Genomic DNA, 27,919 nt, shown 5'->3' with positions numbered 1-27,919 from the left:
CCTAGCTCCGCTAGGGTTTCTAGGAGCAGCTGGTGGTTCACTGTGTCAAATGCTGCTGATAGGTCTAGGAGAATCAGTACTGCAGAGTGGGAAGCAGCTTGGGCAGCATGTAGTGCTTCTGTGACTGCCAGCAGGGCAGTTTCTGTGGAGTGGGCCTTCTTGAATCCGGACTGGTTGGGATCCAGCAGGTTGTTCTGTGAGAGATGGAGAGAGAGCTGGTTGGAGACGACACGTTCAATGGTTTTAGAAATAAATGAAAGGAGTGATACCGGTCTGTAGTTCTTGACATCTGAGGGGTCAAGGGTTGGTTTTTTGAGGAGTGGTGTTACTCTGGCTGACTTGAGGGCAGATGGGACGCAGCCTGAGGTTACTGAGGTGTTGATGATGGAGGTGATGAAGGGGAGCAGATCAGGTGCGATGGTCTGGAAGATTGGAGACGGGACAGGGTCAAGAGGACAAGTGGTAGGTCTAGAGGATGTTACTAGTTGTAGAACCTCGTCTGGGGAAAGAGGAGAGAAGGAGGACATGCATGGTATGTTGGGGTTGGTGTTGGTTGAGTCAGATGCCACTTTATGTGGGAGGGGAGGAAAGGAGCTGCTGATATCATCAACCTTCTTCTCGAAGTAGTTGATTGTAAGATTGTAATTTAATTTACTAGTAATTTCTTTTTAGCTCAAAGTTTGATTTCCCCAACTGAGATAATGGGGTGAAAGCCACGCCTCCATCGCAGTCAAAACAGTACTAGTGTAATATTGATTTTGGGGTTTTCTAGTAGTGTATGTAGTATGGAATTGCCAATCCGTGTTATTTCACTGGTGGACTATGCAGTGTGCACACACATTGCCATTTTTACATTAATGGCCAGCTTGTTTTGACAGCGGGAGAGGACGGACTGCAACAGGGAGAGATAGAAAGATCGAGTGAGGGGGATGTGGAAAGAAAATGAACAAAGGTGGCAAGAAGGAGCATGCCAGTGAAGGATGGGGAAAAGGCGCAGATTATGTGATGGATGTAGAGCGAAGCGAAAGAAACAGGAAGGGAGGCGATTGTAATAAGTAAAGGGTGGATGGACACGGAGAGAGGGATGAAGGAACAGAGTTGGAGTGTGGGCATTAAGACCAATGGAGGGAAGGGAGGAGGAAAGGAGGGGTGGCTATAGGTGGAAGGAGAGGGGAAGGAAAGGTGAGGGGGAGGAGGGGTGGTTGGATGCAGAAAAGGATGGAGTGACTCAGGGAGAGGCAATGAGTCAGCCTTCACATGCTGAGCTGGCCAGCCTCCGTTTTACCCTCCTGTTTTTCTCCATCTCACTCTCAATCTCTGTGTCCTCCACCTTTTAAGGCGCTATCTGTTTCCCATCTCTATATAGGCCTATTGCCCTCCCCCCCCCCCCCACCCTCTCTCTCTCTCACTTTCCAAGTTTCCATCTGGGACATTTTATAAACAGTGTTTGTTTTCTCCCACATGTTGGAATGGATGAAAAAACAAACTCAGCAGAGTTGAACAAAGTCTACAAGTTTTAATCCCAGATAATGTCTGGTATGTTTTCAAACTAGGAAACAAACAATCCAGCAAATATTTATCCCACATACTAGGTGGCTACTGTTTGCAAGAAGAAAGATGATGGTAAAATCCAAACAGATAAAAAGCACATTTCAGAAGCTAACAATTCTAATAAAAAATAAAAAATAACTTTAATACAGGTTCATGGAGTTGAGTCACCTTTTATACACGATAAAGCACATGGTGCAGTGCACAGCTGCTGCACGAAACATTTCCTGCAAAGGTTTCTTTTGTTTTCTTTTGGCCCTGTCAGCTATCTTTACTTCCTAAACACTGGAGTCGTGTTTCATTATTCATGTGAAACGGTGTAATTCTCTTCCACTCATCATGCTGACAGTCTATTCATCATCACTTCACAAGTGTCTCAGTAAGTAGTAACTGATCTGTGTGTGTGTGTGTGTGTGTGTGTGTGTGTGTGTGTGTGTGTGTGTGTGTGTGTGCGTGTGCGTGTGCGTGTGTGTGTGCATCCTTTGTGAATCTATTGTACAAGTCAAACTACATCCTGTGTTTGTGTGATCTCTACAGACCATGGGAAATTAGAAGCAGCAATGCATGCCAACAGAATATACATTGCATGTTTGTGTGCAATGTGCACATAATTTTGTGTGTGAGCGCATGGTTGTGTATATGTCTGTTTTTTGGCCAAAAGACAACCTATGTTTTTGTCTGCCTTTATTCCCTGATGGAAAAATATTTGGACAGATTGAATTCTTGTCAACATCGTCTGGTGATTGTACTGTTTGCATGTGGTGTGTGGGCGGCGGTGGCTCAGGGGTAGAGTGGCTTGATGGGAATCGCAAGGTTGCCAGTTCGAACCCGGGCTCCCCCAGAGTTAGTGTTGAAGTGTCCTTGAGCAAGACACTGAACCACCAACCTGCTCCTGATGTGCTGGTTGGTGCCTTGCATGGTTTCTGTCACCATCGGTGTATGAATGTGTGTGAATGTAATGCACAATCATGTAAAGCGCCTTGGATAAAGGCGCTATATAGATGCCTGACAAGAAAAAGGCAAATTCCCATATAATGAAAACGGGGACCCCTATACTGTCTACTTGCAAGTTGCAATCAAGATATTTATTAGATAAAATAGACAATGTTTCATCTCTCAGAATATTGACAACGATATATGTAGTTTCCTACAACATTATATCCTAACAAACGCTTTTCAGGTTTGCTACTACCGTTTTGCTACTACCATTTTTGCATTCGAATTCTGAATACATTCACACATGTCACACCAGAAATGTTACAGAACTACTGCAATGCCAATATAAATGTATACTGTAATGTGTAATATTACAAATTATTTGCTTATGAAAGATTACCTTTTCTGTTTCTCCTCCTTTTTCATAACTTTTCTTCACTTTTGATTGAGGAATTTATTAACAGTTTTGGAGAATTGTAAGTACATTTCAAGCACAACTCAATACAAGACTTAACTCTGGACGACACCATAAAGCATTACACTTGTTTACAATAGGGTCCACCATGTTCAATTCATCATAACATTTAGAGACGTACAAATATACACTACTATATAGCCAAAAAGTAGGAAATCACCATAGGAGGGAAAAAAGGGTTGAATTGCAGCCGTTGTTGAAATCCCTCTGGTGTTGTGGGCATGGACTTCGTTAACATTAAGGTAAGGAAGTATTTAGACAGGTACATGGGCATCCAGCTCACTGATGTGCTATATCAAAACTAATTGCTTTTAGCTTGTTAACCAGTATGGAGTGGTTCACGGTGTCAAAAGCCTTTTGGAGGTCCAGCATGACCATGCCACAGTATTTGCCAGCATCCACCTCATGTTTGATGTGGTTGCTCAAATAGAGGAGACATGTGTCAGTGGAGTGGGGTGTTCTGAAGCCAGAACATCCCACTTGATAATCATGAATCAAATCAAAACAAATACCCTACTACTGTATATGTATTTTCCCCATTTCTTCATTTGTTTAGAGCACTGAAAGCTACCACCAATGGTTTCAACTCATTTTCAAGTTTTCACTTTTCAAGAGATTTAAGTGACTCAATGCTCATTATGGCTACATAAAAAACTAAAAACCGCAGGAAACACTAGACTCCATCTTAATTACACTTAATGCTACAGGTAAAGCTGGGAAGGATAGCGCACGCACGCATGCATGCATGCATGCACGCATGCACGCGAGCACGCACGTGCATACACACTCCAACTGTCTTATTTATTCAGCTGGAGAAGTGTGAGTGTGACTGAGAGAGTCTTATAGGCGAGAAAATGGGGAAAAGCGAGTCACTCCATTGAGTTTGTCCTTGATCCGTCATCCCTTCCACCAACCCCCTCTGTCTGAACTCTGGAAAAACCTCCACCTTGGAACTGGTGCCAGGTCCGGGCCGAGCCGGAAACAATGCCAGGAATGTGTTAAAATGACTTGAGTCATTCAGACATGTCAACTGCTCTCCTCCCTACTCTTTCTCCTCTTCCCACTGGACCCAATTTTGCACGGTGAAAGAGAGAGGAGGGGAATTCCTTCCTCAGAGTCAGAGAGCTGGATATGCAATCTAATATGTAATCTCACAGTAAAGTCAGAACAGAAATTAATTATGCATACTTGTAGCATGAACTATAGTGCATCTATGAAATTAGTTAGTTAGTTAACTAACTTAACATTGATGAAATAATGTACAATATAAATAATTATAATTGCAACCGTATGTCACAATTATCTGCAAAACCTGTCAGTCCGTCACGCCTCGTGACACGCTCCATATATGGCCAATACAAAATTAATTATATATGTTGATCATCAAACCCTGTAAACTCAAGACACTGCTACCCTTAGATCTCCATATATGGAGCTGACCTGTTCTGACATTCCATATGTTGATCTGACATCATCAACACTCAAGACACGCTCCATATGGCCAGTATACAGAATTCATTCCATATGTTGATCTGACCCAGGTTTTTGTGCAATCATGAAAACACCCAAGTTTGACATATCACAAAGTTTTGACATTTTTGCCAATATATAGGGTGTTAATGGTATGGTCGCATATAAACTCCAATAAAACTAATTGCTCAATACCGACAGCCGGTCAGCAAGTGGATTCATGAATGTATATAGACAATATTTTAGGCCAATAAAAAATACTATAGGCCTACCAAAATTCCAACTCCACACCCCGGGCTGCCGGACAGACTACAGCGCTTTACCCAACATACCCAACAAAGAAAAGGCGCAATAAAACTGACTTTTTGATGTTTGTGTTGTGTTCTTGACTTCTACTTTGTAAAATAAATCTTGTCATATGTCTGTTATTTGCAGTGTGTTCTGATTTGTTAATTGTGTTAATTACAAAATGTGATTTTTATTTGCGTTTGAGTGGTGGGTGGTGTTAAGTACTTAATTGCGGTGAGTGTTTTATCACACGTTTATTAATCCTCAACTCAACTCCGCTCAGCTGTTTTTATACAGCCTAGTTATTTTTCCTCGTCTATTTTATTGATTTGTGGGGGTTTGAGACGTGTGTCCGTGTGCGCGTGACTGTTTAGCAGAAGTGAGAGGATCCATTCTTTCTAATCTACATCGTTCAGTTTGGGGACATGATTTAATTTCATGACAGCTTTCATTCAGTTTTCTGTCCCTTTCTTTCGTGTCCGTGCGCGCCCCCGCGCGTCGTCAAGAGGTTTGTGGAAAAATTGCGGCTGTGTTGAAGCCACGCAGACTCGCAGAGAGGGAGAGAGAAGAAATAGGAGAGAGGGAGGAGGAGTGTACGAAAAATCCGTTCGACTTCGAGAGAGAGAGAGCCAGACTCAGAGAGTGGGCAGCTCTGCTCACAAGTCACACTGAAGCGACACTGCCGTTGAAAGAAATCCACGCGGATTATTATTATTCTCACTTTATTCCCCAAAGCACGACACGCGGATTATGACCGCCGAACTGTCTGTAGGAGGACCGCGGATCTTTGTGGCCAGTATTTGGATCTGAAGGTATGTGTTGAAAAGTTCAAAACGTTGTTTCCCTCTCTGTCTCTCTATAGTCTCTTCTTTCCAAACTGAAACTGCCTCACATCCCGTCGCCACAGTTTGACTGTTGCTGCGAAGTTCCAGGCTTGTAGTTCCAACAACACAAGGCATGGCATGGTTGTTGTTCACTCACTCCGTCTCCAATGCAATGTCTCTCCCCGTTGGTTCACTGCAAAAACACTGCCTGAGCCGTGAGCACCCGCTCCAGTAAACACGCGGCAGTTTGTTGAAGGTGTTTGGGAAGTTTGCTTTGGTCTTCACCGAGTGCTCCATAATGTTGCGTCGGGGGGCTAAGGGGCTTCCTTAAGTTCCTTCCTATACTATGTTGGCTGCTGCATAAAACGTGTTAACGTGACGCTGATTTCCACCCCATAAACTAACGGGAATGTAATCAAAGATATCGATAATGTATGTTCGATGTCATTGTTGGTTTTGTAGTTTGAGATAAAATGTTAGTTTAACAACAACAACGTCATTTTGGCAATCCTGGCCCTTGACAAAAAGGGCTGTTTTAACACGCAACATCAACATGTACACATCAAGTGATAATGTATGTTTTCATCATGTGTTGCCTCTGTTGTTGGTATCGGTATGACGACCTACACATTGAACTGGAAAGGGAATGAAAACGCCAAGCTCGCAGTGTCGCTGCCATGCTCTCTAGTCAACAACAGTACCCACATAAGGACTGCTCAAGTGCCATGCAGTTCTCCTCGTGTTCAAAGATAAGCTAAATGTTGAGCCATATACCGTAGGCATTATGGATGCTGCTGTGCTGTCTAGTGTATAAAAGTTGTATGTATGGCTTCTTGAATCATGGATGTTGTCTAGACTAGTGTATTGTATTCTGGATTCGGCTATGTGCTGTTGTGTATACGTCGTAACTTCGTAAGTCGTATTTGGCTGCATTTGGGGTTCTTTTCACTGCAGAACAGAACCAGCCAAAGCAAGTCATTGTAAGAAATCTCAGTCACACTGAAAAGTGGCCTAGCGGTGATTCAGATTATAAAAAGAGTCATACTTATTATAGTGAGTTGGCAAAAGGTTACTGAATCTGTGTTGTACTAGAATCGCATGATGCCAACCTAGTGGACAATTGACAACCCCCCTGTGTCAATACTACAATACCAAGTGTAAAATTCTTTGGAACAATAGGTGATGCAGTAGACTGGATAAAAGTCATGGCATGTGTCATGTTTCCTTTTCTTTATTGACTGAAAACATCTTCTTGACTTTCATTCAGCTTGGACTTACCCTGCCTTAATAAAGCACAAGGTCAATGTTAAATTGGAAGCAATGGAGAGATAATGAGGGTGGTGAATAATCATCATTCTTTAATCATAATTAATTCATTCTTTAAAGTAAAAACATCACTTTGGACAACCTTTCTATGCTTGTCCTGCAGGTTAGGTAACCAGATGGAGATGTTACTCACTGTATGCAATTTTAAAATCACACCTGTGTGAACTGAGTGGTGCAATTCCGTGTGTCGATCCCTGGAACTTCCAAACCCACAGGAACGCACGCGCCCAGGGTGGTGGGCCGGTTCCGGCAAGCCACCCTGTGTCCGAAACGATCGAGAAATGACAGTTACCATTTGGGGGTCCCTCTACTGTACTGTACTGTCACACCCGGGGGGGGGGGGGGGGGGGTCTCTATCCTTGTATTACTCTATGGCTATCCTTGTATTACTCTATGGCTGGTACTAGGATAGAAAAACAGCAGCACTACCGGTAGGATAGAAAACCAGCTGTCCTGGTTAAAGGACCACTTCACCACTTTTCAACATCTCTTCATATAATTGGTCCTCACTAATGTTCATGATAAAACACCACCATTTTTTCCTACTCAGTCTGTGTCTCATAGGAGGGCTTTGGGCAGTTCGGACACCCTTCCACCAGTGACATCATCATTGGGCAGAATTTTTGTTAAAATATATTTAGATTTTTATTATCGTGAGAACGATGGCTTCAACTTTTGCATTGCAACTTTTCAGGAAAATAAATCCTGCCGTTTCTATTAGCTTGGAATCAGATTCACCATCGATGATGTCACTGGTGGACGGACGGGTTTCTAAACTGCCCCACAGCCTTCCCATGAGACACAGACTGAGTAGGAAAAAATGGTGGTATTTTATCATGAGCATTAGTTAGGACCAATTATAGGAAGAGAAGTTGAAAAGTGGTGAATTGGTCCTTTAAGGATAGAAAAACCAACAGTACTAGTGTGTCCTGGTAGGATATAAAACCTGCAGTACTAAATGTCCTGGTAGGTTGGAAAAGAGCCGTACTGATGGTCTAGTCTACTCTAGCTTTATATGGACCGGAGTTGATGAACCCTACTCCAGTGAGACCACCAAGTTCTTGGTGAATGACATCCTGTATTGTCATGTTTACATTGAGGTTGGAGTCTCTTTTTTTGTGTGTTATAGGATTAGGACTGTGACTGCTTGTTTTTACATGCCCCCAGGCCGTGCTATCATTACCACTCATACAGCTGACACTGTCAACAAAACGGCTCCATCAGTATTGTTATTTCTGCTACGCTTTCAGGAGCATTTCAGCTAACAAAAACACATTTTGTGTATTCTGTACATAATCTTGGCCTTAACCTCAAAACCATGAACCGTCTTGGAGGACTAATGTAATATTTAATGAGTCACTTACAAGAGTTAGGCTTGTACTTGGAAAATGTCTTCCTAGTAATGTTATTTTAAGATGCCAAATTTGAAACTGAACATATTGTGACCTCCAGAATTCAGTGATATACAGTATCTAGGAAAATGAGTACCACTGAATTTCTGTGACAGAAATGGGTTGAAATGGGCCTCTTTAAAAATAGATGAGAAGAGGCCTTGAAGTTTGAGATTTGGGATTCTGATAAGGTCCTTTTTTTTCATTGCTGCCACCAAAGTATGTGGGACAAATATTTGCCGGATTGTTTCCTGGCGTTGAGAGAGAGAGGGAGAGAGACAGAAAACATACCTGGAATTCTTTGGTGACAAATGGAAGACTTTGTTGTAATCTCTCTGTTGAGTTGCTTTGTATCCATTCCAGTAATGGTATGTTTGGTTTGGTTTATTCGTGTGTCCAAGAACGAAGCAGAGATGATCTTTTCTTCCATATGACCACTGATCCTGTTAATCCACCAAAAATATTCTGTGTTCTGTTGTACTTTGTCCTATTGACCCCATGAACAGTAGCGTCCATATAACGAGGCAAATGTTCAGTGAAAATAGCAGATCTACAAGTTCACAAGGTGACAACGTTAAGTGTCTGCTACTGTATGCAGTTTCACTTTCAAGTACGTACGGACGGTACGGTTTAAAATTTATTGCCATTATTTATTTCCTTTTATTATCAGTCCAACAATTCCTGTTGGAGAGTTTGACGTTATTGATCCACTCTACTCACAGCCATATCAAATAGACTACTAGCTGTTTAATTTGCTTTTCACCTTTCTGTTTACAGATCACAAACTAGAACTGCACTCTGTCGAGTGCATACTTGCTTGTTGCACACTAGTAGGCCATAAATGGCCAACTAGTGCGCAAGCAGAGCGCGCAAGTCCTTTCGACCGCTGTAAACTGTCAAATCTCAGTATCTCTGTGAAGGAACGTTTGGAATGTATAATTTTTAGATGTAACTATTTGCTACCTACCTACTTTATGCATATAAACACCTAGTATTATTAAGTATGATTCAAGTTTCTATCTATATAAGTTTGGGTGAAGAGCTAGTCATACATATACACACCACATACTCTGGTCCCAGCAGATCAGGCACAACTTGCTATTTTATTTTTATTGATTATGTATATAGTATACGTATGACTAGCTCTAAATGATGACGTAAGAGATATGGTAATTTGTGGTCGTTTGGTCCCAGCAAAGCAGGCATATACTATATAGGCATATACTATATATAGTATATATATAGTATATACTATTTAGGCATATACTATATACGTATACATATATACTATATAGAGTGTGTTGTTGTAAGTTGATTAGCGGTATACTGTGGTTACTTTGTGCCAAAAACTGTGACAGCTGTCCCGCCATTTGATGTTTATGCAAGAAAACAGCAAATCTGTGCCTGGTTTGCTGGGACCAAACGACCACAAATGACCATATTTCTTACGTCGTCATTAAGAGCTAGTCATACATATACACACCATATACTCTGGTCCCAGCAGATCAGGCACAATTTGCTATTTTATTTTTACTGATTATGTATATAGTATACGTATGACTAGCTCTAAATGATGACGTAAGAAATATATATAGTATATATATAGTATATAGGCATATACTATATACGTATACTATACATATATACTCTATACTGTATAAAGTGTGTAGTTGTAAGTTGATTAGCGGTATACTGTGGTTACTTTGCGCCAAAAACCGTGACAGCTGTCCCGCCATTTGATGTTTATGCAAGAAAACAGCAAATCTGTGCCTGGTTTGCTGGGACCAAATGACCACAAATGACCATATTTCTTACGTCATTAAGAGCTAGTCATACATATACACACCACGTACTCGGGTCCCAGCAGATCAGGCACAATTTGCTTTTTTTTTTTTTTTTTTTTTTTTTTTAAGATATTTTTTTGCGGCTTACGCCTTTTATTGATTTTTTAAGGGACAGATAGTAGGCTGACAGGAAACGGGAGAGAGATGGGGGGATGACATGCGGTAAAGGCCGTGTCGGGTTCGGGAGTCGAACCCGCGGCACACCGCGACTGGATCACCAGTCCGGTGCCCAGACCGTTACGCTACGGCCTGGGCCTGCTATTTTATTTTTACTGAAGTGATTATGTATATAGTATACGTGTGACTAGCTCTAAATGATGACGTAAGAAATATGGTCATTTGTGGTCATTTGGTCCCAGCAAAACAGGCACAGATTTGATGTTTTTCTGCATAAACATCGCAGTTAACTATGGAATTGTGCGTTTTCTGTCACTCAAAATCCCCATACATGGGGAAAGCCCCCATATATTGTGCCCAGGTCTCATGACATCACTATGACATCATCAGGGATGATAGTAAATCAGGGATCATAGTAAATGCGACTTGCTGTCGCAATTAAGCCCATATATGGAGATCCCTGATGTCATAAATATTAGTATATGGATATATGGCAGATGGCCTCTTCGATGTCTCCCTTTTGACTGATACCTGTCCATTTAAACTCTAGACGGGCCTGCCCCAAAGTTATTTGTGCAGCCGTGCCCGGCAGCCTGCAAAAACTGTGTTCTCAACAGGCCCGAATATTAATGCCCGACCCTACCTGGGCCCTCATCAAATCCTGTACACTCAAGACACGCCCCCGCTGCCACCCTTAGATCTCCATATATGGAGCTGACCTGTTCTGACTTTCCATGTGTTGATCCGACCTCATCAAACCCTGTACACTCAAGACACGCTCCATATATGGCCAGTGAAGGGCGAGGTCGCTTCTCGCCCTCAGGTGTCTTTCTGGTATCGTATACAGTTACTGAAGTTCTCTTGACATCACTCGCTAATCCCCAGAGTTGCAGAAGTGCTGCAAATTCTCTATGGAGAATAACATAACACAAATAGTCTCATATTGTGGTCTAAAACTAAACAAACTGACACTGTCTCTGTGATATGTCTCGGGGAGGTGGCTCTGTATAGTTTACGATAGTCAGTACACTCATATTTCATAAGTCTGTTTCTGGCGAAAACATTACTAATTTGGCAGCAGTAACATAAGCGTTTTTTGCCATTTGATTCTACATATCCATATGAGTGAAACCGCAGATATCATTTGTTTCTTACGTGATATAAGAAAAGTCTATGGTAATTCAGAATAATGGAAAAAAAACACAACCCAGGTAGGATGTGTAAAGTACGACACATTTCAGTGCTCTAATGTGATTATTTAAAAACACAATTTCAGCCAGTTTCAAAACTAGTGAAAGTAGTGTATCTACAAGCTCTCAACGTGTCGCGATGAGCTTGTAGATCGGCTATTTTGGAACCTTTTGAATACTTTTGGAAGTATGAAAGTGGGCTGAAGTGATTAAAATCAGGGAAAGACCACACCTATGGTATATTGCGATAAGCATAATCAAATAAGGATACAATATCAATATATTTCCCAGCCCTGTGGGGGGTGGGGGCTAGCTAGTAGCTACCATTGCGTGAGTGTAGTTGCAGCTGTCTTTCATAGAACTGGAAGCTACTACTAAAGTCAGAGAATAAATTATGAAAAGTCTCCGCCAGCCAGGTCAGGTAGGTTATAGTGGGCCAGAAATGTTCGGAATCGGAATTCACCATTCAGATTTCAAATCTGACTGATCCGCGCTGATCACATGACTATAGGGATACTATGTATAGATTTGCGTGATGTTTGGACATAATCTGTAGGAGTAATATCAAAGTATTCTAGAAGTAAAACTCATTGACAAATTATGTCAATAGAGTGTAGGCACTATATACAGTCAAACACAGGGGAGGGGTAGAGTGCAGTGAGGGGACATATTTGTCTGCTACACCGGTACATGGCGTCATTAGCTCTCCGTTTTTGCATTTTTGGTGGGTCTAGTTAAGCTTGGCTGGAAATTGGAGAAACGGTCATCTAGTATTCTGCTGGCTCAAGACCTGAGGTCGATTCTACAAATCGTCTCTGTTGGCTGGAAGCCACATACAGTATGTCCAAATTGGACTTTTCTTAAACGGCAAAAGTAGTTTAGCAGATTGAGCTCCAAACGCGTCACTTCATGACGCGTTTCGAACTTGCGGATCTTCTACATTTGATGCTTTTGTGTAGTGTGACACTGCTGTGGTGTGATCAAGTAGGGACTCGGGAGTTAATTTATGAAAAAAACGAAAAATGTATAGTATAGAATATGGAGATAAGAGGTTTCTGCCCGACAGGAACAAAATTCTTTATAAACTTATGTTGATCAAATAAAATGGCATGGATGCTTTCCCGGTTTTTATGTGTTAACACACTGACTGACCACAAAGGTTCTGTGTTAGAATCCCACCTCAAAGAACTGTGTTGCACATCATCTCCCCACAAGACTTGTCTTGACCTGTCTAAATAAAATATAAATATAATGCCCACTGCCCAGCCAGAGAAATACTATAAAGCATGATTTTTGTGTGATTTGTGATGCATGTAAATGTAATCTCTCAGATTTGTCTGCGGCTCTGCCTCATTGTTCTTCTGTGCTTATTAAAGTAAAATACAAATAAAAATGCTTAGTGAATGCCATGCGTTACATTTGTTAACCTTTAATGACCTACCGGCATCAGACTACCTTGTGTAGGACTGGCATGAACATTGCAGCCACGCAAATTCACTAAATTCCAATTTAGTGAAAAATATATTTAGACCTATGTTGCTTTTAGGTTGTCCCTGTATTCAGATGGTGAATGAAAGATTATGGAAGTGCTAGACTAGAGCGTGCCAGACTGATTGATGGCTGAGAGTTTGACCTGCCCTCGGGGTGTGTGTATGTGATGACTATCTGTTTAGGATGGAGGGCCGTTACAAATCAGAACCATTTGGGGCGCAATGATTAATTGATCATCACTTTCAAATCTGACTGCAGTCTCCTTGCAAAGGGTGTGTGTGTGTGTGTGTGTGTGTGTGTGTGTGTGTGTGTGTGTGTGTGTGTGTGTGTGTGTGTGTGTGTGTGTGTGTGTGTGTGTGTGTGTGTGTGTGTGTGTGTGTGTGTGTGTGTGTGTGTGTGTGTGTGTGTGTGTGTGTGTGTGTGTGTTGCACAATATGTTTCTTGTGCATGTGTGTGATTGAAACAAGATTTATGATGGCTGTCATTTGACACCATGAACTTTGCCTCTCCTCCTTGATGCCTAGGGGTCAGGCCAGGGCTGGAGTTGTGCAGCAGGTGTGACAGTGAGGTCAACAACACACACACATGGACACATGTACACCTACAACCAGACATTTCTTCTCACACATTCATTCTCTCTCTATCACTCTCTGACACACTCATCAGGCATATTCTAAAACATATTTAGCCAATCGAGTTTGGAGGTTGGTTCTACAAAAGCCTTCTAGATCAGTAGTATTTTTCAAAACTTTTTTCTATTCAAATATATTCAACACGAAAAGTTAAATATTTTTGAGTGGTGCAACCACTCCAAAGAACAGCAATGTCCGTGTTCACCTGTGTGTTCACCTATGTGACGTTAATGAGCCAGTTCCTATGAGTACCAGTAGGGGCGCTGTTGTGCCAGAGAGAGAGAGATAGAGAGAGAGAGAGGGAGAGAGAGAGAGAGAGAGACTCAGTTTTTTATACCATACATAGTTTTCTGTTATCTATTTGTTACTGTGTCAAGAATGAAGATTTACTGGTCACTACTCTATACAAGTAATAGCAGTGAAATAGAAGTGTGGTGTCTGCAATACGGTACGCCATAATAACAATAATAACTCTGAAGCTTATTTAATTAATGAGATAAGAAAATGAATTACTATAGCAGCAATGGGGATTAGGGAGGTGGAATAGCTTATAGGATAATGTGCAATGTATACACGTTGTGTATATATACATTGTGCAACAATATGGGTTATCGTTTTATTGTTTTGCATGTTAACGCATACTTTGTGGTAGTTAGAGGGGAGTATAAACATGGCTGTGTGCTCAGAGACGTAGGCCCTCGCATCAAGGACACGCATCTCCGCCTTTCCACAGAGAAGCTGATATGTATGAGCTTTGATCAGAGGTATACAGCAGGTTCATCACAAATGAGATCTCATTCTCCAGTGTGCACGCACACACACACACGCGCGCGCGCTGCACGCACACATACTGTATACACACCCTAGTTCTGAGGGAGACTGTGTACGCCTGCAGGCTCGTAATGAATGCAGATGCTATTTGATGAGGGCTGTGTCAATGTCAGGGGACACACACTTTAACTTCTATGGCTGCTGCTCCATTATTCTATTGTGGTGTTTCTCAAAGTGGGATTCTGGGTCATTCTGAATACATTTGCACAAAACAACTCTGTGGGGTTTACCCTGGCGCCAAAGACGGGTGGTCCGTGGCCAAATGCAAACGTTTGAGAACCACTGTCCTATGGTGTTCAATCACTTCAGTTTCTGTAAATGTAGTGTTGAAGTGGTTGAGCGATAAGGTTTCAAGTCCACCTGTGAGCTCTGGACCACAGGTTGAGAGAATCAGTGTTTTGGGACATGTTACTGGAATGTGACGTCAGGAGGAGTACTATTTATGTGTGATGCTGGTCACACTCACAATGTCTAGCTCTGTCCTGATCAAACTGAAGGAAGCAGTCACTTTACATCACTGGTCTGGCTCTAAATGTCACACTGTCTCTATGGCAACCGCCGAAAACGCTTCCTGTCTGGTTATCAGGTCTCCGGGGTCTTGTGTTGGTTGCTGCGGTAACAATATCCCACCTCTGAGAAGGTCAGATGAACTCTAAAGATTAATTGTTTTTTAGGCTAGAAGTCAATGTTGTTGAGTCGACCACTGTATGTGCAGTGGTTCTCAAACTCTTTTAATTAGAGTAGAAAACGACCTCCCCCCTACACTTCCGATAGCCTCTCTGCCTTAGGTTGTGACCAGGCTTTTCTCTTCGCAGATGAGTAAGCCTGGGATCGAGGCTAGATCTACGGTAGAGGACTGTGGTTGTACTGGGCAGCACCATAGAGGACTGTGATTATACTGGGCAGCGCCATAGAGGACTGTGATTGTACTGGATTATTAGATGTGATGTGTGAATCGGGGTGTTTCTGTGTTTTTCATTTTTCAGCGAGTTCATCCTGTACCGTCTGTCTGGCCTTATGTCCCTCAAAACATATGCCCTGGCTGCGGTCACAGTGGCCTTGATGCCCTATCTGTGCCATCTCCTCCTTTCTCCTGTCAATGTGTTTACTTTTAGACACCAATGATTCAGAATTCTTAAGTGAAACGCTGGCAGCACTGCTAGGTGTGATTTCGAACCTGTTTTGAACCATTGGCGCCAGCCAATCAGGAGACTTAATCTGGCTGATGGTGATGTGCCGGTGTCACAAAGATGTGACTTCAGTGAACATGATGTTGGAAGAGAATGGTTGACTGAGCTGGTGTAAAACGGTTTGATACATTTGTAAGTATTTAGACATTAAATAAACAATGCTACAGTGACATTGCTCACCCACTGCAGTAGTCTAACTCTAAGGAGTGTTACGTGCACTTTGAGCCTCTTCTCACCACAGGCACACAGACAGCTGCTGCATGGCTGAGATAGACTGGGTTAGACTGAAAGTTGACATGGTGTGCTCTGTGCTGCCACAGGGGTCAGACCTTCCTCCCACTATGTTCAAGGTTACTCCAACCTGCTACACTTTATATCCAAAACATAGCCTGCACTGCAGCTCCGCATCCCTATGTTCAAACAAGTCCAGTGACTGATGGGCTGAAGCTGTATGAAGTTTTGACTTCGGCAATAAAACTATGCGATAATTTGTACTTTATTTCACTGAAATATGACCTTATTGATGCCCTGGCATGTGGCCTTTGTGACCTCAAACAATTTACAACACCAAAGGCCAAGTGGCCTTGCCCCTAAAATGAGATTCCAGGCCTGGTGTTCAGTCAACTTTCCCTGGATAAATGAAGGTCAGACAGGTTCAGGGGGTGGCAGCTCATTCAGAGTGCCTACTGCAGCTGTCGGGAGGAAACAACTTGTTTCTTTAAAAAGGCAATATTTTACCCCTCTACCAGGAGTTAAGTGCAACTGTGTCATCTTTATTGTCTCCACCAGGCTGAAGGAATGGGGAGAGAGTATGGTATGCACTCCGTCTGTGTGTGTGCCTGTGTCCATTCGTCCGTCCGTCCGTCTGGTGGAAAACTGGTGGATTTTTGCAAAACACAATTTTGGAACAAAATGCCTCAAATCGTCCAATTGCCATCCAAGGCGTAAGAAGAAATATCACCCTTTTCACATTGGCCTATTATAGTGCCACCAGGAGGCCACAACCTGACCTGCCCTGGTGGAGACCTGTGCTCCGAGGGGCACTTTTTCTAGTTCAGATTGATTTTATAGGGCCGACGGTTAGCTCAAGCATCTGGGCACCTATGCTGACGAGCCAGCTTGACAGCGTGCCGCGGGTTCGACTCCCGATCCCGACGGCCTTTGTCGCATGTCTTCCCCCCCCCGCTGTATGTATGCCTTTTCCGGTTAATGTTCTGAGGAAAACTGGTATGACACCGTAGTTCTGACCTTATTGTCTCCACCAGGCCGAAGGCATGGGGACTCGGGGAGAGAGTATGTTTTTCACTCCGTCCGTGTGTGTGTGTGTGTGTGTCCGTCCATCCGCGTGTGTGTGCGTCTGTCACCAGCTAATCTCCGGCACTCCAGAATGGCCTTTTATAGCGTCACCAGCATGCCGACTTTTGAAAAACACTTTTATATTAATAATAAACACATTTTTGGATAAAAATTCATTATACATTACAACAGTTAAGTAGAACAATAACACATTTTATTTCTGTAAATGATTTCCCTAAATGAATGGATGTCAGTTTATTAATTATTATTATTATTAATTAAATTAATTATTATTAATTATTATAATGAATGTATATATGAATAACGTCACCATAGCATTATGATGAATGCATAATGAATGAATGAGTCCATTAACTGCTAATGGACGGATGTGGGCCTTTCCTACAGTAGCAGTAGTTGTCTAAAAAGTCATTTCAATTTGTGTGGAGTGAGACGGCAGAGCTTGGCAGACGATAAGGTTATAGCCGTGTGCGCGGATATAAGTTATCCAGACTGATGCTAGGTGCGTGATCTGGTAGATGGCACCATTCATCACTATTGTGTGTGTGTGTGTGTGTGTCGCAATGTGTTACTTTATGTGTATGTGCTTAATTGTATATGTCTGAAAGTGCGTGTGTGAACACACAAATGCACTTTAGAGCCAGTGGGGGGAAAAAACAAATTTCAGCCACTTTACACGTGTAAACCTGTGATGATGGTATCATTGCTTGACCGATGTTAAACAAACTATTAAGTTAATATAGTTAAACAGCATATATGCCATTATTAATCTATCCTTTAGTTCTCTCCTGACAGGCTCCTTTGTGCCTATGTACAACATGTATGTTTTATGCTGAAAAAAAATGAAAGCATATGTTCGACTTCCAAATATCGATTTTTATTTTGTTCAACGCTGGTTTGCTTGATTGTTGTTCATACAACTATCTTCTTTTATCAGTAATAATGAATTAAACATTTCCCTTTGGCAGTAATACATCATCGCTGACTTGATAAGCAATATTGATCTTGTAAGAACGTTGAAATTATACACCATGCTGTAATAGCCTATTTCCCGAGCTTATGACCTCGTTAACGTCCATCTAGTTGCATATTAACGTAGGTTATGGCTTTGTAATGGTGCTGATTAATGAAGCAACCTCCATGTATATCAATGTTTTATATGGACGGACAATAATGTATCCCTGTACTTCCCTTAATGACTGTAAAGGCACTGCAACACTGCATGTTGTGCATATGCATGTCCTTATTTCAGCTCATGAAACAGAGTGCTGCATTGTGTCCGCATGATCAATAAATTATCAGGTATTTGTGCAGTAATGCTCCATGCTTCATGCTGGCCATACTGATAGTCTGATTTCTGTGTTTGTTTCAATTTGATTATGAAACTGATTCAGCATCCAAAACAATATTGCGGGCCTTGAGGCTAATAAGTAGTCTTCATCTACTGCTGGTAAATTCTGCTGTCCTATGTATTAGCCCTCCCCGCTTCCCACTGGAACCATTTCTGGATTTATTTTTATCCGTGTTACCATAATACCATCTCTCTGTCTCTCTCTTGTTTCTGTTTAGTTTACTTTGTATCTTTTGGTTTCTTTTGTGGACATATCTGTCACAGGGTCATTTTAGACCGGGTGATGCTGCTGTGTGAGACTGAATGGCGCATGTCCTTTCAGCGGGAGTCTTTATCAGATTTCTCGATCTCATTTCCTTAATACTTCCGTCTCAGTGAAAGCTGATCTCGGCCTGCCAGCCTCAGGAAGCAGGAAGAAGTCACAGCCGGCTTATAAACGACACAGTAGTAGTTGGTGGGAAATATGAATCTCTGGATCAATCCGGTCTCCAGTTTCATGTTAAATATACAAAGTAAACGTCTTTAGGCCTTTAGTTTTCGCAGCTTGTGGTTTATGTGTATGCATGTATGTGTTTGTGCACCAGGCAGAAGATGGCAATAAAACTCTTCTAAAAAAAAAAATCATTGCACTTCCATGTGCATTGTCTGAAGAAGAAGAGTGATTTGTGTGTAGAATTGATTATCAATGTCGGTTCATTTCCTCAGCTAGGAATAAGATGCACTATTTCTGATGTGTAAACTATTGCAGTGACCAGTCGTGCATTGGACACATGGAAGATGATATAGACTATAACTACAGTATATACAGCTTTGTATATTGTAGTCTACTGCATAGTATTGTCATGAAATTCTGGATCAATCCGTTGTGTTTGTCCAAGAGCCTTTTAATACTTTTCTTTGGTTCAATATTTGTTTTCACCGACACACAGACGGAAACAACACTGATAAACGGGTGGAGTTAGCTGGTTTGGCAGATAGTTTGAGGATTCAATGGAGTTAAGAGGTTTTCGCAGAATCGCTTTTGGCCATTTGTTCAATAATGTTTTTTAACCAACACATAAATGTAAAGGGTGTTCAATAGCATTGATACAAAAATAGAGTTAGGTGGTTTCTTCCAGTCAGCAACAATATTATAAGTGATGGTAAAATATAAAGTTTAGATTTAAGCAACCATATAATTTCTTCCCAAGTATATTGGACATTTACACATTGGCCATTTTGAAGCATATGACCTATTTTTCGCTCCTGAATGAGTCGGTGTGTAGTAGAGATGCAACCGATCCGATATTATATCGGTATCGGCCTCCGATCCAGCTTAATTAGATCGGATTTGATGCCACCGATACACGCTCCGATACAGGAGGGGGACACGTGTTTAATGTTTACAGTCCGTCCTGCACAGAGAGTGCAGTGAGCGAATCCAACCTCCAGTATGTACAGACTGCAAACAGACTATAGAATAAAGCCCCACTAAGGTGCAATATGCAAGAGAATGGAATCACTTTAATACAGACTTAACAGTAATAAAAGTATAACGTTTACCCGTCGTCGCATTGATCAGTCATGTCACTGCAGTTCAGTTGTGTGGTGGAGCCTATCATCTAGCTGCGTTCTGACATTGTTGTTGATGAGCTTGCTCTTGTAATCCATTCTTCTGCTATATATTTACTGCACACACGTGCTGTTTAGCGCTATGTGATTCAATCTTTGTAACTTTATTATTGCCATTGAAAAAAATGCTGCTGTGTGACGACGATGATGATGATGAAGAATAAGCGCATGTCGTCGTCGCGGTTAAATCCGTCTTTATATAATTGGCTCAGTTATCAAACCATGACATTGTTGTCAGAAGCTCAAACACTGATTCAGATTGTAAGTGTAGTGCAATTCTTAAGACAAAGACAGAGTTTGCAAACTAACGTATCATAAACACAACACCAGCGCCATAACAAACGTCCTGAGGTATTTTCTTTCTCCCCGAGTTCTGTCGGTAAGGCTCAAGGCTTTTGTCACATGATAGTGCACTGCGCAGCTGATTCCCGGCATCGCATTAGGGGTAAAAAGGTACCACGTGTATATAACAATAATAATAATAATAATTATTATTATTATTATTATTATTATTATTATTATTATTATTATTATTATTATTAATAATAATAAACCATAGAATGAATTAACAGGTTACATGCAGGCATCACTTTAGGGGTAAAAATGTACCGTTGCACATAATAATAATCCATAGTATTAATTAACAGGTTGCCATTCCCTTAAGGTTTACAGGTTAAACAGTTCATATTCTTATTTTTACAAGTTAAACACTTAACCATAAACATCCCCTCTTTGAATTTTTTTGTATTTATTTGTTTTGCTATGTAGCCTACAGCAAATATCGGATCGGAAAATATCGGATATCGGGAAATTTCTAAATTAATATATCGGATCGGATCGGAATTGAAAAATCAGTATCGTTGCATCTCTAGTGTGTAGTTACAGTTGAAGTGCTCATACAGTAAAATCATGTTCATAGTCATTAGCCTGCCTCATAAAAAATACAACGTGACTTAGATGCACAACGTCCCAAAAGTGGTAAAAATTTAGTAATGTGCCACATTAAACTAAATTAGGGATGGCCATTTGGACACCGTATTACCAATTAACAGTTATGAAATATATACTTGGACGAATGTCTGTGAATCACTCAGAGTCACCCGACAGGACTGCAGAGATTCCGATCTTTTGAAAATCATGTGATCGGAGCCGATTTCCGATCACCCGGTCCGATCGGGACAACCCAAGTTACCGCTAAATAAATTCATGGTTGAGTAACATTTTGTAACATTTTATGGACTATTTTATTGGCTTTTTTGTATGATTTGTTTAACCTTACTTACTATCTAGTCCGTCACCTCCAGAGTGAATGTGTAAAACTATGTCAAACAGCTTCGTAGCTCTGGCCTATCCCTGTCTGGCTGTTATAAATACCTCTGTACATGTCTGAGACATACTTGCACTGTGTTGTTGGCCTTGTCTGCTGTTGTCAACCTGAACCACTGGCTGTCTACTGGGAGATTAGCTGGCCTGGGCACTGACATGCCTCAATGCCACATACAAGCAGGACACACGTACAGTATGTACAGTACATGACGCATGCACGTACATGACGCACGTATGTACATACTGTATGTACATGTATGTACATGACGCACATGCATATTCTGATGGGAGTTGTTCATGGACAAACTGGGTAAAAAAAGGTGTCTGTTATTAACCCATTTTGACCTGAGATCAGATTCTAAAGATGTCTTCTACATCCTGACAGTTTTCAGAAAAAGCTATGTTTCTATGTCAGTCGTTCTTCGATTTTTCAAAAGTAGCAGACCTATGAGCTTGTAGATCTGCTATTTTCCCGCCCAAAATGCGTTAAAGGAGCATCTCACAAAATAAACGTTGGAGTTATTCTGTACATAATCTAATCTCCCATAATGGCCAATATAAATCACACTAACTGATTTGTCTGGAGAGTTAACGTTTGACTTTGAGAGTTTGACTTTGTCGTCAGGGAGCACTCGGTCCATGTAGACTAGAGTTAAATCCAGCTCGGTGAAATGATGGCATGACTGAAGTGTCACTGGTGCGTGTTCATCGTGGGCACATTGCGTACAGAACTGATGATTTGTCACTGCTGGCAGGGAACAGACTTGTATACATCACTTTGCCCTGCATGCACACTGAAGTAAGTTCAGTCAGTGCACTACAGTAGGCCTACATTTATTTAAGGTGCAACAGCATAGTTGCGGCTGTGTGGTTTCTGTTTTGAAGCAAATAATAACAATGGAAAATGCACGGATATCGGTTATTATAATAATTGGAATATCCAGCTGCGTGTTGCGTGTTTGATCCCAATCCCGATGACCATTGCTGTCAGTCTACTGTCTTATAATTAAAGACGTAGTGAAATGAATAATACAGGTATTTTATTTAGTAGTTTCACTCTGAAAAGGAAAGCTGTGTGTTTTTAACCAATGAGTAGAACGTCACATCCCTCCAGGGTATGGGACGTAGATCCGCTACATGCGTGCACGCCGTGCACTTTGTTTACAAAGTCACAGAGATATTGGCAGAAAAGCTTGTGGCTTATTTCTAACCTATAATGTTTTCAGATACATATTTTAGTGTGCTGATTAAGTTTAAAACGAGTAATACTGTCTGGAATCTGGAGGTCATCTTGAATGAGATTAAAAAGTAGTTCTGTGATCAGAAGCAGCTGTGTTTGGACAGACGTGCAGCAATGGGAATAAAACGGGTCAATGACATCAAGTTCATTTTTACTCATGCTGGACTCGACACGCCATCATGCATCACGTTTTCGTTCAAAGGAAGTAATTAAAATTAGATTTGTATGTATGTATTTGATATAAAAATCACACCCGTGTGAAGTGAGGGGCGCTCTTATCATCTCACAACATCGAGGATGATGTAATGATGACGTAAAACAATTAAAAACATGAAATTCTCTTTATAGTTAATGGGATTTAATGTTTAACATTTAACGGATATGGTCTAAAAATGTGAAAAACTCATTTTTCATTTCACTAGGTCAGTAGGTCTTTAAAGGCATAAAAAGCCACCAAAAAATCTAAAAAGGAAATGCTCTTACTAGATTCTTTGAAACATCCCTACATTATGCCCCCATTATAGTGTCATCACACTCTGGATGGTCACATGATTTCAAATCCCAGCATGAATAGCTGCTGCACCACGTTGTAAACAAAGGTTCCCCTCGGCTGACCTAGGCTGACTCACCCACCCAGGGCTGCTGCTTTTACAAGAATAATGTCATTGGCGCCCAAATTATATTTGTCTACTCATCCGGATTTCATGTCAGTTCAGCTGGGAAAGGAAGGGGGAGGGGTGGGGTTCATATCACATTACCTCTCTGACTCAAATAGATGCTGTTTTTAGTCTGACACTCACGTGCACTCAAACATGTATGTACTCTTTTTCTCTCTCTCTCTGTCTCTGTCTCTGTCTCTGTCTCTGTCTCTGTCTCTGTCTCTGTCTCTGTCTCTGTCTCTGTCTCTGTCTCTCTCTCTCTCTCTCTCTCTCTCTCACGCACACTCACAGGGGAACCCTCTCACACTGTGATGTATGATCGCATTGGCAGTATCACCTGTTGCTAATATTGTGCCATGCCCATGTAACGATACCGTCCTCCATCACATGAAAACAAGCATGCCCTATAGTGTCCTGAGCTTCTAGCCATGATATCGTGGCTTTATTCAGGCTAGGGCGGGTCGGAGAATGGCGTGAAAGCAGTGTCACAGATCTGGAGTGCTTGTTGTGCCCTTACCTGACGTAAGATAAAATCCCACACACAGGCTAAATTCCTTGGTTCCTGCACGATGTGTGTAGACCATCTCTTAACACGATTAAAAACAATCACCTCACTTGAATGTCAGGAAACACTTTGCTCTGTTGCATTCACTCCGGATGCCACATTTTCGCTTGAAGTAATATCCCCCACCCACCCCCAACACACACTGGCTGCCAGCCTGCCACACACGATGTTCAATGTTGTTGTCACTGTCACTTTGGAGACAATGTGAGTTTAACTGAGGTCTTGTGCGTCTTACATTGTCCATTGAAACTAAGACTTACGTCAGCTGGTATGCATGCTGGGGCAATGTTATTATCATTAAAGGCAAAGGTGCAGTATATCACAGACGTACAATACCACAGCATAAAACACAACACCAGCATTCAACTGGAGTCCGAACAGGCAGCCTGCTCTGAGTCTGTGTACAGTTACTGGTGAATGGATGAACGTACCACGTATGGAATATGTATGTACAACATGATAATGGATCAGCTGTACCAACTGGCTGCACGCACGCACACGTGCACACAGTGTCTCGCACAATGTGAACATTTTAGACACAATGTATGCATCCGCTCATGTGCACAATCACAAAATCGGTGGACACTGTTAAGTTAACACAGTATAATAATGCAGGGGTGCGTGACATGTTTGGGCACAAAAGGGACATGTACAGACAGGTACTCTGACAAACCCCTGACACTGACTCAGACGTATTGGTCGGATCGGCAGCGTGCCGTAGTGAGAGAAAATTGTAACTACAGAGCAGGTTGCCTCCCATGTTGTTTCCAAACCTACAACTTTGAGAAGCTACATCATTGAAATCCAGTATTGCCAATTAAGTCTGCTTATTATAAGTGACTTTGGGCTTGTTTTTGTTGTTGCGGAACTTGCAGAGTTGTATTTCTTTTGGTTCAAGTGTGTGAACCTGGCCAGCCGGGGCAACTGATGGAGGGGAAAGGAACTACTTGGAATAACGTGTTCCTTCCATGCGCTACGTTCAACTGGGGAAACTCCCCCATGTCAGTTGAAAAGAAGCGGCTTCGACTCCTCATACAGTGAAGGAAGTATGAGGTCAGTCCGTTGCTCTCCCCAGGTTGGCAGAGGGAGTGTAGCACCCAGGATTACATTGGACACAAAATCATGGGCCAGGGAACCCCATACAAAATGTACTGTATGTGGTTAAAATTAAAATGGCAGATATTAAAGCTCACATGTCACATTGCGATGTGTTGTGAGCTTGTAGATCCTAGATTGGCTATTTTGTAATCGCTGATGTGTATGGTTAAACTGGCAAAACTGACCTTGATACTATTAACTCATTTTGCTGGGGACCCCCTGTGTCTGTGGTCATGCAACATAGTCGCTTCTTTTGGTGTTGTATAGGCCTATGATTAATTTATTCAGTTTAAAACATTGACATTACTCAATGTTTAAATGTGAGCATCTGTCTTTTTTTTAATTACTTGGCTTGTATAATTGCATTGCCATTGTAAACATTTTTGCACCACTAGGCTAGCGAGGTAAGGTCACAGCTTGAATGTTGCAATGTTTTCCTTGGATGGGGAGCATGGGATAAGTATGCATGTGAACCTGTACTTACCTGTGGCATGCACACAGCCTGTTGTTTGCTATAACTGGTGGACTTGTGCCAACACACTAAAACCTCCCTGCCCAGGTGCGTTTGCTAGCGATAGATAAACCAGGGGTCTTCAATGTTTTTCAGGCCAAGGACCCCTTCGCTGAAGCTGACAGAGATGAAGCAGGGACCCCCAATACATTGAATAAAATTGTGTTGCAGTTTAAACGTTCCCTGTGACTGTGAGGCAAAATTGAGCTACAGCCACGATATGCACAAATGAGGCCATTACACCACCTTTGGTGAATGACACATGAGATTGAGCATACGGATTATACACACTTCATTTACACCGGGTCGTACATTTAATTGGTGAATCTGGCCCATTGTCTTTTGGATTAATTTGTTGGGTTTGTGTTCATGTGTATTTTCAGACGACAAAACATTTTAAACCCTCAATAATTAGTCAACCTGACCATTGACTATACATGCTCTGCTCTTTTGGGGACTACCCATAGATCCGAAGTCCCGTTTATCCGAACATGCACTGCTCCCGTGCTTGCGGTTAGGTTTAGGTTTGCTCCCGTGCTTGCGGTTAGGTTTAGGTTAGGGTTAGAGATAGGGATAGTAATTTCGGACCAATGAACCTTCGGACTAATGACATGTTACCGCTCTTTTCCCCCCCTCTACAACACCAACTCTCTGAAAATAGCTACTGTAGAATTGTAGATGCTATTTTTGGCTAATGTTCAGTACAGTTTTTTTGTTTTTTAATTTTAAGTATCAATACTGCAATGTAGAAAGACAAGTAAAAGTCAGAAATTAAAAATGTACTTGAGTAAAAGTATTACAGTATTGGCATCAAAATGTAGCCTACTTAAAGTACCAAAAGTATAGAAAGTACTCAATGTCCCAAGTTTTCCAATGTATCTTTTGAAGCTCCAATGTATCTTTACAAGCTCACAATGTGTCACATCACGAGACATTGTGAGCTTGTAGATCATCTATTTTCAAATGGCGTAACTGTAATTGTATATAATTGTAGTGGAGTAATATTTGCCTCTGAGATGTAGTGGAGTAGAAGTATAAACTAAGTATTGAGTACATGTACTTAGTTACTTTACACCACTGGCAATAGAACCTTACATCAAAGACTAGACACCTGTTGGCTATTGCCAATTTGGTATAGGTGGCATGAATCCAGCAGTGACGGGTCATGTGATGGATTCACTTGTTCATAATATTTAAAGGCCACTACAACCTGTAGTAGACAATGGCTACTGGTTTGTCATCATTCCTTCCTTATGTTTAAAATCTAAAAAGGGTGTTTTTTTATATCGCTGTGTTGGTTATAGACGTTGGACCAGTTTTTAGGACTTGCAACTCGTACTGCTGCTGAATATTTCTGTAATTTTCATGTCTCTTCATGCATGACATTTATAGAACCGTTAGTCCATATATATATTTTTTAGAAAGAGTAGAAAATAACCACTCAACCCAGTTAGAACATCGATTCCAGGGAGATTGAAGCATGTCCAATTAATTAAAGTATTTAACTCAGCCCAGTGGAAGCAGCACACACACATGGCATGCACACACGTCTCCACTGCTCTCAGTTAATGGCTCCTTCAGGCTCAGGACTCAGGTTTTCCCTATTAACATATCGACTAGTTATCCAAGACATTTTAATCAACTTAAGCCCAAAAGAACAAGGATTAAGCTATAGCTTATTGGCCCCTAGCTGTGCAAACCTTGCTGGGGTGTTGGAAGTCATGCCTGGGTCCTATCAGAAAATTCCTTGCCTGCAATTTCATGCATCTGTTATTCCACTCGTACCGCAAAGGCTTCTCAAAGGTCATAGATAGCGGCGCTGATTAGCTGTATTACTATAACAAAGGTCTAGCACAGAGGTCATCGCCATGTTGGCTTGTGGTGGACATTTTTGATCAACATATTTATTTTGCCACGGTCATACAAAATGAGTCGGTGGACAATAATATTACCAGAAACACATAGATAGCCCTGAATAACAGCTCTGAGTGTTCAAGTGTAACCGAACGGACCCTTACGATTACCATTTGAACCCAGGGGTCTTTGCAAATAAAACATATGAAAACCACTAGTACTAGTTGGACTCCTAATGTGCCATAGTGTCATAATTATGGATGTGTAAATGTGTCCAAAATGTATTTTGTAGTTTTAAATGAGGACCACTGGTGGTCCCTGGACCAGTGTTGTGGTCTTTTACCTAATCAGGCTAGGCCTGATTAGGTAACACCTGCTAAATCCTCCAAACCTGTATCTTGATTGGAATCAATCTACTACTCTCAGTCATGCAGCTACACAGACACATCCCAGGCACACTTTGGTAGGCCTATAGCCCTGTCCCATTTGGATGACAATATTGCCTTTTTCCAACAGATTAAAAATAAATAAATATATATATATTTATATATATATATATATATATATATATATATATATTATTAATTTTCATAATTTCGGGTCATTATTAACGATAATCAATTAATCGATTAATCGGACCCATCCCTAACATAATTACCATACATATTCTGAAGAAAACCTGGATATTGACTTCGATTCTATAAAACACTACATTTGAAACTACTTGTAAAACACTCAATTTGACTTGTGTACTGTTCACTATTCAGAAAACCAGGAAACGGCTTGAAGCAGGCAGCGGTGGTGAGCTCTCTGTCTGGGTACGACTGCTGCTCT

At 41.5% G+C, this 27,919-nt stretch overlaps 1 protein-coding gene across 5 annotated transcripts in view; it reads left to right on the top strand.

The window, feature by feature from the left end:
• The first annotated feature begins 5,365 nt into the window (after nt 1-5,365).
• Nucleotides 5,366-27,919, top strand: part of peak1 (pseudopodium-enriched atypical kinase 1) — a 134,790-nt gene continuing 112,236 nt past the window's right edge. For all 5 annotated transcript variants that reach the window (XR_014569152.1, XR_014569153.1, XM_083763292.1 and 2 more), the window contains exon 1: nt 5,366-5,529. The gene's annotated coding sequence lies outside the window, so the exon portion shown is untranslated. The remainder of the gene's footprint in view (nt 5,530-27,919) is intronic.

This window comes from Protomyctophum parallelum (assembly GCF_964188405.1).
Source record: "Protomyctophum parallelum genome assembly, chromosome: 4".
NCBI lineage: Eukaryota > Metazoa > Chordata > Actinopteri > Myctophiformes > Myctophidae > Protomyctophum > Protomyctophum parallelum.
The sequence above is the reverse complement of the archived record's forward strand: the minus strand, read 5'-3'. Positions and strand labels throughout refer to the sequence as shown.